A 14,780-nucleotide genomic window follows, 5' to 3' on the forward strand; every position below is an offset into this window, starting at 1 on the left:
CTAACTTGTCTCATGGACTTTCTACAACATTATACACATTGTTTCATTCATTAAACTAAAAATTGTAATTGTTGACCAATTGCTGTGGTATAATAGGAATAAAACACCTTGGAGGATGTGATGTTACTGGAAACTAAGCCACCTTTGAGTGGTTAAACATCATACCCCCCGTCATTGGTTATTTTCCTATAACAGCATGCCCTGTCAGGTTTTACAGGCCTAGTTTACTCATTTCAAACATCAGACATTTAGTGTTGTATTCACTGCACAACATAAAAGTGCACTAAAATTGCTAATACATACAAATGCCAAAAAAAGAAGGACACTTATTTTTCCACTGCAAGCACTAGCCACTAGTTGTGGGTATTTTTCATGTATCATTTGTTCCATTATTAGAAGAAACACTGAGTTCCAATGCAAGATACATCACAATATCTTAACCTTAACATTAATCCATCCATTTTCCATTCTGATGATCCTCTCGTGGGAGTCTGGAGACTATCCCAGGGGACTCGGGGCACAAGGTGGGGGACACTCTGGATGGGGTGCCAATCCCTCGCAGGGCACTATCGCACACACACACTCACATTCACTCACTACAGACAATTTAGAGATGCCAATCAGCCTTCAATGCATGTCTTTAGACCGGAGGAAACCGGAGTACCCGGAGGAAACTCCCCAAAGCACAGGAAGAACGTGCAAACTGCACACGCGCACACACACACACACACACACACACACACACACACTGTGGAGGCAGGAATCAAACCCCCAACCCTGGAGGTGCAAAGTAACAGTACTAACCACTAAACCACCATGCCCTCCTTAACATTAATATGCACTCTAAAATCAAAAGGTTCCCAGAAGATATTTAGGTCTTCTCACAAGCATAACTCTTAAAAGTGCCTCCAGGAACCTTGTGGCAAACGATCATGAAACCCGAATGGTTCCCACATATAATCAGTAAGCGTCCTAAGGTTTTATTGTGCTCCAGCTCCTAAAATGATGCTCCCAAAATCCATGAAACATCAAAAGCATATTGATGAAAAGAATATTTTAGATAATAGTTATCAGCAGTGAGTATGGGTACTTCTGATTTGGTTAAACTGTATTATATTATTGTATTAAAGAAGCAATAAACAGCACAAGGCACTAATGTTTGAGTTAGAGAGGCATACTGAGAGAGTAGCTCTAAACTCCTGTCAGTCAGTGGGTTTTTGGAGAAGGAGCAGCAGTGATGAGGACTACATTGCCCGCTCGGTCTCGCGTCATGCGGCGGAGTCTTTCATCATGAGGGCATTGTGGGAGTTGCAGTGTGAGTGATTTGGCCCGGACACTGCGGTGGCAGGAGGACCGCTGGGTGAAACATCAGGGCGGAGCTTCGTCTGCCTGCCAGATGGATGCCTTGTGAACTTAAAGGCAAAGTAATCAAGTTGAACATAAATCGCTACACCCAGCCTCATATCGGACGCCACCATACGTCCAGGAGCGCAGTAGCCCTCCTCTGACCAGGCAAACATGGCGTGCTCGACGAGGCGGTAGATAGAAAAGTAAAGTGTCTGCATCTCTCGAGAGGGCTCTGTAAATCTGTGAGGCAAGTGCATTGATCTGTTTGGGTCTTTTTTTTGTGTCGGGGTCAGATAAGCTTGATTAAGTGTGGGCTGTGGCGCGGTGGTGCTGCTCTGCACGGTAAGCTGCACTCGGCACGGAGATGCCTTTCCAGCTTTCTCACACACTCTTTACCATGCACACACACACACACACACACACACACACACATACGCACGCACACACACTGGATGCCGTCGCGTCTTTTCGGCTGTTTGGTTCATTTTTTTCTGGTCTCGCAAGTGGCAGTAGTGTAAATTCAGAGCAGATGTGTAAAACAGCTGGATTTATTGCCACACTATGGTTCAGCAAATTAATCTGCAAGTTTTATAGAGTAGAATTAATACGGACGATTAGATTAGCCCGTCTCTTTAAAAACAAAAGATATGAATTAACCTCTATGTCCTTCTCTTATTCCATATTTATTTACTATTAATTAATTATTTAATTAATTAATTAACTTGCTCTTGCACTCAATCCACTGCAGGTAAGAGACTTATTACAAGCTTTCACTTCTTTTACATGCACAACGGAATTAGTTTTCAATGTTAAAAGTTTTACCGACAAAACTAAGTGCCACTAAACTAATTTGCAGACATGATTCCCTCCGTTTCGCAAATTACAGCCTGTTCTATTTCCCCTTTAAGAGCGCGAGCTCAGCGTCGGGGGCGGAGTCAAAGCCCAGCGGCTGCATTCCAGCCAATCAAAGCCGCCGACCTCCACAGCGAGGCGTCCGATTACAAAAGGGGGGAGGTGCTTGGTGCAACATGAGAGACGTGTGCGTGGTTTCTAAGGCAACCGCTCGTCTTGACCTCCATGTCCCCGTTCTCGTCAGGGAAAGCTGGTTTCCATGGAAACGATCGTATCTCTGCGCGCGGCTCGCTTCCCGTAAAGTGATCTGGTCGGAAAGCGGCCCGTTCTTCCAGAGTGTGTCGGAAAATTCTAAAGAGGAGGAAAAAAAAAAAAAAGATGGCGTTTGAGAAGCATAAGTCTGTTTAAAAAGCTCCCATTAGCCTCACAGGCTGTTCTCGCGCGCTGTTGTGTGCATGTTGAGGTACAGGAAAACGCCTGAGGAACTGAGAGGCTGATGTCTCCAGGCCATATAAGCCTAAAACACTGAAAAGGTTCGTGTGACATGTTAGAAATGTTGTATGTGTTCGGGAAAAATGAACGCGCCTTATCTTTATCCATCATATAGTTTGGTATTAAATCCGCCTTTTTTTTTTTTTTTTTTACCAACAAAAAACACATTTACTCAAGGTCTTACAAACTTCTTGAATTCATTCTAGTATATTTTTTTCTTTGTGAATGTTTTGAATCTGCTTTGTTTTTACTAGGCTTGTTATCAGGAGAACGTCATTTCTGTGTTTAGCCCCGCCCCCTTGCCTACCACATAAAGTGTCATCTCCACATCTGCATAAAGTCCTCTTTCAGATTTTAGTGTTTTGCAGATGTGCAAATGTTTTTCCAATCTCATGAACTCTGGTCAGATTTTTTAACTCGATATCACAACAGTCTGTTTTCCTTTTATTTGCTTTTGTATTGTTGCTGTCTTCAGCCCACATGTTCGCAGCAGCCGCACTGACACACACTCACTGAGAAGGAGCATTTTTTCCTTTTCTGTAGAAATATCCCAAGTACTACATATCCTCAGCATCCGTATATGGGCCATATCATCTATTTATGAGGCTGAAGGAGTAAAACAGCCTGTAACAGAGTGTTATAGGAAAGTCATCAACTACGGGGTGATGTGATGAGTCAGGGCCATTAGCACACCAGAGTGAATTATTTTCCAATAACATCACATCCACGCCAAAAGTGTTTTATTCCTCTTTTACCACAGCAATTTGCCAATGATAACATTTATTATTTAAATTATTAAAGAATGACACATCATACTTTTAGCTCCTTATAGTCACATTAATGTTCTGAAATGGAACATCTGCGAAACAAGTTAGTTCCTGTTCTCACTTATGTTACAGCAGCTTTAAACCGTTGTTCTCTCACCAGCATCTCTTTTTTTCCCTCTGTCTAAGTAAATATGACAGAAAAAAAATGCAGCTTGTTCTGTTACTGAGAAACTGGAAAGACTCGTGATGGAAAACGTACTGGCTGTTACAACTCGCCGACACCCGAGACGTTAAATAAATGTCTCCGTACAGCACGTTTCACCATATCAACGATTATGTGTTTTTATTAGATAACAACAAACATCTGTTTATTAGGTATTAATATAAACCTGTGCTTTGAATGCACTCTTGTCAGAGCTGCTGTTGTAGAAAATGATTCCACACTTTCTGACCAATCAGATTAGCGAATTCAACAGCGCTGTAGTTTAAGCATCTTTAAGATGTCGGCCTCCACGTCTTTTTGTGTTAACTGAGGAATCATGGAAGCAAAAGGATGTTGTTCAGTTCTATCCCTGATTTGAAAAAGCAACATTAGACAGTCATTTTTCAACAGGATGCCTGTATGAGATGGTTACGTCCAGGGACATTAGTTTTATTTTCAAACTTGAGATTTGGAATAACAGCTGACATAGAGATGTTAGCTTGTGCGTAATATCTCTCGCTGTCTCCCTCTCTGTTTTGCTTCCTCTGCTCTCTCTCCAGTTTCCTTCTCGGAGCTTTATCTGGAATCTCGACTTCCTGTGACCTGTCGAGACTCATCTGCATACCATGGGCTCTGCGTCGGTCGGTGCGCGTGCGTGTGTGTGTGTGGGGAATGTGAGTGTGTGTGTGTGTGTATTGGGGGAAGAGGGCGGGGGATAATTAGTAGAGATACGGAGAATGGAAGAAAGGGGGAGCTGTATCTCTCTCTCGCAAAAACACACACATACACACACACACACACACATGCAGACAGTAGAGCTTATGTTTAAAGCCTAACTGAATTTTCTTCTTAGCACCTTTTTTTTTATTATGGCATTATTTCAGGTAGGTTATATACTAGATCTCCATTTCTCATTTGTCAGAATGCAATATAAAATATATGCCCTTTAAGTAAAATTAAGAATCACAATTAAAAGTATATGAGAAAATATGTATGGCTATTTCGATTCAAATACTGGAAGAAGATTTCCATTCTAGTTTCTGTATCAGTTGTTGTCTTAATGTGCAAGGTTATAGCATATGGTACATAACCTACCAATAAAAATACTGTAACTCATGAATGGATGCTGTTTTTTTTTCCTCATAGCTGTAAAATAATTCTGATCAGTGCCTTGCCAAAAAGAGTGCAGTGAATTTGTGATGGAATTTAAGTAAGACATGGATGCGGTTAAGCTTTCTCTCTAAACAAAACCTCGCATAAGACAATACTTAATAGGTTATTTTTCAAATATATCTTTATAATACAAAGTATTAAAATATCTTAATATTCAATCCTGAGGGAAACCAATCTTTATCCAGACACATCACACACACCACAGTGTTGTGAGAACAAACTTTCTCAAATCCTTGTGTGCTTACGTCATTGCTCACTTTGTCCTCTCTCAAATCCTTCCGTGCTCTTGCTTCTTTTTCACTTAGCGCCTTTTCTTCCCCCGTGTTCAACACCGAGCGCTCAGGCTCGCCCACACGCAGCAATGCTTAGTCTAATTTATGCCGACCGGAGGAAAAGATGAACGTCTCCTCAAACACTATTTTGTGAAGTAAAAACACGTCATTTGCACATTTCAGGGGTTTATAATTACACAAAGCAGTATTTCACTTCTGTCGCAGATGAAAGTATGCTATAACGCATACCTCCATAGGAAACTGCATGTCAAAATAGTAGGGAACTACAAATTACTCACTCCATGGTACCTGATTTCATGGCCACATCCCAAACTGTATACAACACTATACGGATACTATATAAAAATATTAGACCACAGAGAAACTATAGTAAATTATGGCTACTGCATACCTTCCATAGCATGATAACTTATTGACTATATGGCTCCGCATCCTACTGTAAATAAATAAATAGTATCAATACTTTATAGCTATGTCCTAAAAATGCATATTACATATACTAAATGCTACACCAACCTAGTGTGGCATCATAAGTAACTAAATCTCATGGTATCTGATTTGATTTTATGGCTATTTCCTAACCACATACTACCCTACTACAACAGTATGTCAAAATAGTACAGTACTGAAAAATTTGAAATGGCAAGGCCAATTCTTTTGTTTTTGCTATACACCAAAGACGTTTGGGTTTGAGATCAAAAGATGAATATGAGACAGTAGACTCAGACTTTCAGCTTTAATTTCCTGATATGTACATCTAGATGTGTTAAACAACTTAGAATATAGCACCTTTGATGGTAGACCACCCAATTTTTAGGTGAGCAAAAGTATAGGAACAGATAGTCTTAAAATAAGTTAAGTAAATAGCACTTAATATTTGGTTGCATATCCCTTGCTTGCAATAACTGCATCAAGCCGGTGACTCACTGACATCACCAAACTGTTGCATTCTTCTTTTGTGATGCTTTTCCAGGCTTGTAGCACGGTTTTATTCAGTTGGTTTTTGTTTTGCGGAGTTTCTCCTTTTGGTCTCCTCTTCAGGAGGTGAAATGCATGCTCAATTGGGTTAAGGTCTGGCGATTGACTTGGCCAGTCTATAACCTTCCATGGTTTTCTCTGATGAAGTTCTTTGTTATGTTGGCAGTGTGTTTTGGATCATTGTCTTACTGCATGATGAAGTTAGATTGGATGCATTTCTGTGTAAACTGGCAGACTGAATGTTTCTGTAGACTTCTGAATTCTTGCTGCTACCATCATGAGTTACATCATCAGTAAAGATTAGCGAGCCCGTTCCAGAAGCCGCCATGCAAGCCCAAGCCATGACACTACCTCCACAATGACCAATGAGCTCCTCTGTTTTGGATCATGACCAGATCCCGTTCTTTCTCCACACTTTGGCCTTCTGATTCTTACTGCTGATGAATGGTTTGCATCTTGTGTTATGGCCTCTATATTTCTGCTCTCAAGTAGTGGATTGTGATACCTTCACCCCTGGCCTATGGAGGTAGTTGGTGATGTCACTGACTGTTTATTTTGTTTTTTTCTTCACAGCTCTCACAGTCTCTCAGCAACTGCTGTTGTTTTTCTTGGCTGACCTGTTCGATGTCTGGTTGTTGGTACATCAGTGGTTTCTTTCTTTTTCTTTTCAGGACATTCCAAAATGTGGTATTGGCTATGCCCAATGCTTGTGCAATGGCTTTAGATTTTCCCTCTTTTCTCAGCTTTTCTCCCATAAACAGCTCTCTGGTCTTCATGTTGGTTTATCCTTTTTAACAACAAATGCAGTCTTCACAGGTGAAACCCAGGGCTCAAACCAAGAGTAGACATTCAGAGCTATTAATTGCTTAAACAGTCAATCTAACAAGGCACACCTGGGCAACAAGAAACACTTGTCAGTCAATTGTTCCAATATTTTTGATCACTTGGAAAAATGGGTGGGTTCAAACAAAAAGTGTTATGTTTGACACAAAATGAAAGCTGGAATTTTGATCTATCGTCTCATATTCAACCAAAATGTTTTCAGTGTATACTTTTAGAAGGGGTTATTACAACCTATTGTTGTACTAAATAGTATATAAATAGAATATGAGACCAAAAGTCACCCGATTCATGATAACTGACCCCATGGGCGTTAAATATATTTCGTTCACAAATGATGTTTTCTGAATGAGTCACTAAGGTGAATGAATCAGTATCAGTCTCTGGTGAGTCATTCTTTATCTTGTCATTCTTTATCTATGTCCACTTGCTGCTGGCACACTTCATGATTATCAAACATAGATTTTACGTAGGTTTATGTGTTCGTCATTGTATTTGCAGTTCATTGTATATGTTCGTCATTGTTTCTGCAGTTGTATGTATACCAACCTGACAATCACCTCTTTAGTCAGTGAATGCTTTCAATCACAGGTGAGATAGCCTCCGATCATGTTAAGCTTTTTCTAAACGCAGACATACAAGCGTATTACAAAATAACAATACTGGTCAAGCTGTGTGCTGTTTTTTGTGGCGCCATAATCAGGCTGCACATTTCACCAAACTGCGCAACTGCCTTCATTGGTGAATGAATCTGAACGAATCATTTAACTGACTTGAAATGAATTGAGTCAGTAAAAAGACTAAAGAATTTCAACCCTAATGACTGCATCCTACTATGGAAGCACATTTCTGCCAGGTAGAAAAGAAAAAAAATTGCATTATGCAATTTGTTTTATCTCAAAATCGTGGTTTATTTTCTGGAGCTATCTACGTTTTTTATGAAACTAGTGTGCTAGTTACCTGCGGACAAAGCTAGCTAATTAGCTGTTTATTTATTCCAGCTTTGTGCTATGCATTGGATAAGATTAAAAAGAACAGAATATTTGCGTAGACCTATCCTCATATGTAAAAATGATGAGTAAGAATTTTCAGACAATAAGTCAAAATTTTAACATCATAAATCAGAATTTTGAGATACCAAGTGAAAATTTCAACATACTGGTACTGCAAAAAATTCATTTATACACATATATGTACATTTTCTATGAGGCGGAAATGGGCTTTCATATGCTACACTGCATACTGCGGTACCAAAAATATGTTGGACTGGCTATATTAATTGACTCCATATTACCTGACTTCATAAACCATGTACCTCTGTACTAAATAGTGCACCATAATAGTGCGTAGCTGACAATTAAGCAATATTGCATGAGTAAGGGTGCTGTTATACTGAATATCAGCATGGCTGTGATTCGGCTGTAAGCACGAGGCCACAGGTAATTATGTGCTGATGTTCAGCACGATTTTGAATGTGATATTGGTTTTGTACAGCAGTTCTATAAGTAAGAAATGAATAGAGCAACTGACATTTCAGACACAGTATAGCCAAATAGTTAGTTTAGTTTTGCGCCGTCAGCGAAGAAGCCACAGCTGGATAGAGTGGTGCGTGTTGCCATGTAATGCATAGACTGACTGACAGCCTGTAGTAAACGTAGTAACAGTTTCAATGTAATGAACTATTACTAGGGTTGGAATTTTATGTTGTGAACACAGACAAGCGGAGTGATACACAGTGAAATGTACCAGTGCACTTATACTAGATATCAGTACTCTCAGAACACTACTTGTCCAATCAAATTAGTGGACTAGAATTAACAGATGTGTAATGGCCCACACTGCATGATAAAATAAATAGTATATCCAACTAGTACAGCACCAAAAATAATGAATTTCATGGTATTTTAACATCATGGCCACATCCAAAACTACATACTACCATCCTGAATTATTGTATACAAAATATTTTGGCACCATAAGTGACTTGATTCCATGGTGAATGGCCTTACGGCTACAATTCTGACAGCATCCTACCATAATAAACAGTATAGTACTATTTTGATGGCCTACTACTTTGACATACTTTACATATAGTAGTATAGGGTTTAGAATGTCGCCACTGCCCCCTCATGTGGTTTCCGGTTTAACGCTCTCCTGCTTTTTTGCATTAAAGTTCACAGGATGCGTTGAGTCAGGTATTAGCTCACACCCTCTACCCGAAATAGTATTCGAAAATTAAAGCTTGCTTAATGGCATATTCAGATTAAAATGGGAAAAAAAAAAAAAAAAAAAAAACCATGTTCAAAAAAGACCTTTTCATCAGCTCTCTTAGTCATTCTCTGTCTGACATTTACAAAATAGATGGCCTGTGTGTAGGCTGCTAAGAATACCGCTAACGTGTGCTATTGCAATATTGCAGGGAAGCTAAATGAAGATGGTTTTTACATAAGCTTGATTCAGATAGATTACTTCAGGATGTTGTGAAAGCAGAGGCCTGTAATTATTTGTCAGTGCCACTATTCACAGAGCAAGAAGAAATGCGCTGAGCTCTAGTTGTGATTTGCTAGTATACTTCCCGCTTAGCTGCAGGGAGTGTCCGTGCAGTGAGGAAACGGGTCAGGAAACGGTGAGTGAGTTGTGTGTACAATCCTGCTTTAATGCACTCCCTCTGCTGGTGTCCACTTTGTCACCCTCGCGAAGAAAATTCGAGCCGTACGACTCAGCCAGGGGAGGAGAGAGAAAAACAGAGGAGGAATACAAGAGCAGGAGGCACGCGGTCTTCCATCTTCGTATGCGTAATGTAGAAGAAACGACCAGTGCTGCAGACCGGTTCTCTGTTTACTGCCTCTGTCTTCCATAACTGATCACTGTTTTTTGAAAATATTTTAATCTCGTAATAGAATATGTGTGTTTTGCTATTGCTAGTGAAAGGGCGTTAGGGCATCCAGAGCAAAAGAGGCATTTCCTGTTTGTGGGTTTGTAATCCAATAGGATTAATAATGAAAGAGAAAATGAAAAACAAAGAGAACAGCTGTTTCATATGCACAATTAGTTCATCAGCCAATGTTTCTTTTTTTCTGAAATTGTTCAGATTTACATTTGATTGAGAGAGACAGTGTTTCCAAGTTCCAAGATCTGGTCACAGAATTCCTGAAGCATGTTCAGGAAAGCTGGAACACCCGGAATTCTAGAAAAGGGGCCTGTGCGAGAGAGAGAGAAGGAGAGGGAGAGGGAGAGGGAGAGAGAGAGCACTCCATAAACAAACACTGCAGCGAGCGTTAATAAAACCCACATGCTCGCGCTCACGAAGAGGGGGTGGATGCTGGGAGGGAGCAGGTACTTTCCAACTGCTTTCCTGTAGTTCACATTTTGTAGCACTGCAGCTACTCCGACTTCAAATTTGCCTATATATACATGGAAATGCTGCTTTAACACCAAGAAAATCTGTTTCTGTGTTTTATACGAGTTAAATAAGACATGCTATGTCAAACCAAGCTGAAATAGACTTGAGGAGATAGTGTTCTGTTGTTTTAACTTCTTTTTACTTTATAAAATATACTACATCAGGCACACACCCACCAACCTTTATCATTATGTCATGATATTGAACATCTAACTGTATAAGAGCAGGGGTTATGCACTCTTTGCAGCCAGAAACGCCTTTCAGTGTAAAAAGCCTTTTTCACGGACTCTCTCGTGATCACAACCCAGATTTGTTTTTCTACACACAAACCCTATGTGTGAATTATACAATGACATATGGGTCACATTTCACAGCTTGTGAACTAGCTATCATATCATATCATGCAAGTTTTATTTTCTGCACTTAGTCACATTGTTGCTGGTAATATATGAAAGAGCAATAACAATAACACATGTGGGGGAAAAACTGTCATAGAAAGGGCAGAAAAGTAGCTTAGCTACAAATACTAGGGCAATTGATTGTGCTAGAAGTCGCTAGCTGCAACGTAGCTGGTGGTTAGCTAGTAGCAAAATAAATTAAGCTGCTAATGTTTGCTGATAGCTAGCATACATAGTTTCAAGCGATTCTCCAAAGGTAACCTAAATTACAAGACTTGAGTGGTATGGGAAATAAAATAAGAGACAGATTGGGTTAAATTTCAAAAGAAGGCTAAAATAATGTGCTAATACACTCAGTTTTCCCTAGAGTTTTACATTTTCTCTTCAAATTACTATATTGACACCATGAGTTAATATGTGAATATTTTACTCTTGTGGCCGCTAAATGTCACGTATTTTGTTGTTGGAACGTCATTCTTAATATGTGGCCTTCACCTGATTATTTAGTGGGAAAAAATCTATTCACTTTGAGAATTAGCTCAAGGTGATGCGGGTTGATGGTATATCCATGATGTCATAACACCACTGACTCCAATATGTCTTTATACATCATTCCATGATTGGAGTAAATGGTAGTAATATCAGTCAGCTCCATGCTTAGGTTCCTGTGGCCACAATGGTCTAATTCTGTGATTTCTGTTTCTCACTCCTTTTAAAATTCACCAGTTGCCTTGTGGCCACAATTTAGTATATGAAGGCCAGTAGAAGCTTGGCTCGTGGCATCGATATATTAATTTGTGACCACATCTTATTAAAAAATAACCACCATGTCCCCTTAGCGGATTGATAGAGTAGAATTCAAGGTTGAGGTAGCGGCTAAGAAATGTACGGCCCATTTTCTGTCTGTTTGAAAGTGTAAATTATGTGTGATGTCTGAAACATATTTTAGTGTAAGTACCACTGATGAGTGGGTTTAATACTCACTTTACATTGGGAGGGTTTAAATGGCAGAACCCTTCCAAACCCTTCTGTAATTAACTCTGCATAAATCTACTATTCTAATATTAAGCATATAAATTGTGTTTAGTCATTTAAGCTATTGAGATTATTATTGAACTTTTAATCCATAAAACACCAAACATCTGTATCATATATAAAGCACAGTTATTGAGTAGTGACTTAGTGGATAGCATGTTTGTCTCGCACCTCCGGGCTTGGGAGTTTGATTCCCGCCTCCGCCCTGTGTGCGCGTGGAGCTTGCATGTCCTCCCTATTCCTCCGGGTACTCTGGTTTCCTCCCCCAGTCCAAAACATGTGGCTGATTGGCATCTCTAAATTGTTTGTAGTGTGTGTGTGTGTGTGTGTGTGTGTGTGTGTGTGTGTGCAGTTGTTCCCTGTGATGGGTTGCGCACCCTGTCCAGGGTGTCCCCCACCTTGTGCCCCAAGTCCCCTGGGATAGGCTCCAGGCTCCCCGCGACCCCGTGTAAGTTATTGAGCTTTAATATAAACCATTCCATTGACAATGGTTGGTAATAATTTGAGAGTAGTTACTAATAAAATCATAGACTTGTGGTTCCCCAGACTGTACTTTAAGAAGGATGAGTATATAGTACATATAGTGGTCAGTGATTAAACCACAACATCCTGGTCTCAAATATTTTAGGATGAAAGAAAGCACTATACACTTTATGGAATACACACTTCCTGCGGTATGCACACTTAAATGTTGTGCTACACCTATTGTACCTCATTGGCCCTGCAATCCAATTAACCATTTATCATATTAATTGTTCATCCCAGCAGCACTTGAGTGGGTTTGCATTCACACACACACCTCGATGCACATCCTTAATTTTTTGGAGTTGTGTGTTGCGACACAAATAGATCAGACCACACAAAGGGCAAAGGGAAAGCACACTGTGCTTCATTAATAGCTCTTTTTTAAACAAATAGAATGAAACCCTCTGTGCCGGTCAAAAGAGGCGCCAAGAGCCTTTTCATTTGAACATTTTTCTCATTTCTCTCTGCATAATGTGCGGAATTAATGATAATTCATCTATGTGTGTGTGTGTGGGTGGGTGTATATGAATTTGCAGGCATAAGGGAAAAAAAGGCAATCATTGAGAAATATCAGCAGCTCAAAATAGCTCAAACAGTGGTAATATAAGCCAGGATTTAACTTTGTCACTGAGCACCAGGATGAGACCTATAACCCACTGTAACCTCTATAACCCAAGAGTATAGGTCAGATGAACCAGCATGGGTTTAGAGTAAATATGCACTGATATTGACATTGAATATCATGATAACCTCTTAGTTTTTTTTTTGTCTTGATTTCCTACTGTACTTGTATTAAAATGGAAAAATGTTTATCTGTGCAAATTTTTAATATTAAATGAACCTTGGCAGTGTCTCCTTCGAGGGTTCATCCTTCATCTCCTTCATCGCACTGTGTACTAGTGCATTGTGCATGACATTTGTGTAGTCACAATCGCTCGCTAGCATCACACCTTGAATAAAGACAGACAGTGCACTGACTAACATAGCAAGCTGACTAACATTGCAAGCTGACTAATGCAATCTAGCAAGTTAGTACCTGTCAGGATGTCTACCCAGGCAAGGGATTCAGTGGCAGTGGAGATAATCTGAAGTGTCCGCAATAACAATATTGTAGCAATATGTTGAATATCAACAGTGTTTTACTCGCTAAATGTAAAGTGTCCCTGAAATCAAAATTTAATAATAATAATAATAATAATAATAATAATAATAATAGTAGTTTTGGAGATTCATGTTCTAATTCTATAGTGTGGCACTTCCGGGAAAAGCAAATTTTTTTTGAAGGTTCTTGTATTTGTACAAATACAAATACGGTATTTGTGCAAATCTACATGACTGTCCAAATAAAGCTCTGTAGAACCGTAAATGTCCTGCCTTTGGAAGCACAGCTTGTTCTACAGTAGTAGCGTGTTAGCAGTAAACAAGGTTTGCCAGTAAACAAGGCTGTGTGTCTTCCTGCACACTTTTGCCTTTTCCAATCATCCCATGGCTGAGAAAAACGTTGAGTTTATTCCTTTTGAAGAGGGAGGACTTTGTTCAAGGTGTGTGACAGCGCCTTTCCGATAAATGTTTTACCAGCTGGAATATGTCACTTCCTCAGACTGAGTGAGAACGCAATTCTGGCTTTATACACCATCGGTGCTTCTTCATCAGAAAGAGTAAGTAAAAAGCTCTCTTTGCTCTTCATTGTTCTCCATATTTAGCTAGTTGTCTAAGCTACTGTCAGGGTTGTTTAGATTCGGCAGGGGCGTGGTGAATCTCGAATGCTGTTGGCTGTTGCGTAAGTCAGTCAAGCACTTCAACACAATGTCAGTTTCACTTCCTGTTTCAGAAGGAAATACATCAACATACAGAATCTAATCACAGCAAGTTGAAGGTGAGCCATGTTTTCTTTTCCATTCATCCAAATGGAGCATATCACTGGGACAGCTGGTATAAATGAGCTAGCATGGATAAAACCCCTGAAAAAAAAATAGCTGACTAATACCACATGATCTTCATGTCAGCACATCTGTGTAATTAGCCACATCTGTGATTTCTGCCATTGAACAGTATCTATGATGTCAGGTCTAGTTTGACAGGGAGGATGACCATGTGTTTACATACAGTTAATAATAATAATAATAATAATAGTAATAATAATAATAATAATAAATTCTTATCTGATTTTGCTTGTTGTCAGATTATTGAAGTGATCATGTAAAATGCACTCTCTATTAATTAAAATAAGTTTAAAGCCCTTATCAGATTATCAAATGATTTGTTTTTAGCCCAATAATCGGGTTATTCAGTGTGTGTATACCGTTAATCTGAGATCTTTTGTCTTTCTATATATGAGCATACACGAAAACGACTGCAGATAGAAAAAAAGCTTGTCTCCGTCTGTCAATCAAAATAGACCCGGTTTAAAGAAGGACAAAACTCCCAAATAATTTACCAGTAAAGTGCTTGGAGAGTGACACCCTGACATCCAGT

At 39.5% G+C, this 14,780-nt stretch overlaps 1 protein-coding gene across 2 annotated transcripts in view; it reads left to right on the plus strand.

The window, feature by feature from the left end:
* Positions 1-404: 404 nt before the first annotated feature.
* LOC128317598 (proline-rich protein 36-like) overlaps positions 405-14,780 on the plus strand; it is an 81,562-nt gene continuing 67,186 nt past the window's right edge. Inside the window, exons 1-2 of one of the 2 annotated variants that reach the window (XR_008301112.1) lie at positions 405-1,689; positions 2,256-14,780. The exon at positions 2,256-14,780 is cut by the window's right edge and continues 2,180 nt beyond it. The gene's annotated coding sequence lies outside the window, so the exon portion shown is untranslated. The remainder of the gene's footprint in view (positions 1,690-2,255) is intronic. The other variant, XM_053230421.1, reaches the window with a different exon arrangement.

Source organism: Pangasianodon hypophthalmus, chromosome 27 (genome assembly GCF_027358585.1).
Source record: "Pangasianodon hypophthalmus isolate fPanHyp1 chromosome 27, fPanHyp1.pri, whole genome shotgun sequence".
Classification (NCBI taxonomy): Eukaryota; Metazoa; Chordata; class Actinopteri; order Siluriformes; family Pangasiidae; genus Pangasianodon; species Pangasianodon hypophthalmus.